Genomic DNA, 1,352 nt, shown 5'->3' on the forward strand with positions numbered 1-1,352 from the left:
ACTTTGACTTCTGAATGTATGCTTGAACAGTGCATATATCTTTTGAATTTGTTGTTCATGAATGTTGGCTCTTGAAAGAATGATGAAAAAGGAGACATGTTACTGAGGATCTGAAAAATCATAAAAATGATTCTTGAAGCAAGAAAAAGCAGTGAATACACAAAAAAAAGAAAAAAAGAAAAAAAAGAGAGAAAAAAAAAGGGTCATGATCCAAGGCAAAAAGAGTGTGCTTAAGAACCCTGGACACCTCTAATTGGGGACTCTAGCAAAGCTGAGTCATAATCTGAAAAGGTTCACCCAGTTATGTGTTTGTGGCATGTATGTATCCAGTGGTAATACTGGAAGACAGAGTGCTTTGGGCCACGGCCAAGACTCATAAAGTAGCTATGTTCAAGAATCATCATAGTTAACTAGGAGAATCAATAATACTATCTGGATTCTGAGTTCTTAGAGAAGCCAATCATTCTGAAATTCAAAGGTTAAAGTGAGATGCCAAAACTGTTCAGAGGCAAAAAGCTAAAGCCCCGCTCATCTAATTAAAACTGATCTTTATAGATGTTTTTGGAATTAATTGCATATTTTCTTCTTTTTATCTTATTTTATTTTCAGTTGCTTGGGGACAAGCAACAATTTAAGTTTGGTGTTGTGAAGAGCGGATAATTTATACGCTTTTTGGCATTGTTTTTAGTATGTTTTTAGTATGTTTTAGTTAGTTTTTATTATATTTTTATTAGTTTTTAGTTAAAATTCACTTTTCTGGACTTTACTATGAGTTTGTGTGTTTTCTGTGATTTCAGGTATTTTCTGGCTGAAATCGAGGGACCTTAGCAAAAATCTGATTCAAAGGCTGAAAAGGACTGCAGATGCTGTTGGATTCTAACCTCCCTAGACTCGAAGTAGATTTTCTGGAGCTACAGAAGCCCAATTTGCACCCTCTCAACTGCGTTGGAAAGTAGATATCCTGGGCTTTCCAGCAATGTATAATAGTTCATACTTTGCCCGAGATTTGACGACCCAAACAGGCGTTCCAAGTCAGCTCAAGAAATCTGGCGTAAAACGCCGGAACTGGCACAAGAATGGGAGTTAAACTTCCAAACTGGCACAAAAGCTGGTGTTTAACTCCAAGAAGAGTCTCTACACGAAAATGCTTTAATGCTCAGCCCAAGCACACACCAAGTGGACCCGGAAGTGGATTTATACGTCATTTACTCATTTCTGTAAACCCTAGGCTACTAGTTCTCTATAAATAGGACCTTTTGCTATTGTATTTTTATCTTTGGACGTCTAGTTCTTAGATCATGGGGGCTGGCCTCTCGGCCATGCCTAGACCTTGTTCTTATGTATTTTCAATG

Source organism: Arachis duranensis, chromosome 3, assembly GCF_000817695.3.
Source record: "Arachis duranensis cultivar V14167 chromosome 3, aradu.V14167.gnm2.J7QH, whole genome shotgun sequence".
NCBI classification, from domain to species: domain Eukaryota; kingdom Viridiplantae; phylum Streptophyta; class Magnoliopsida; order Fabales; family Fabaceae; genus Arachis; species Arachis duranensis.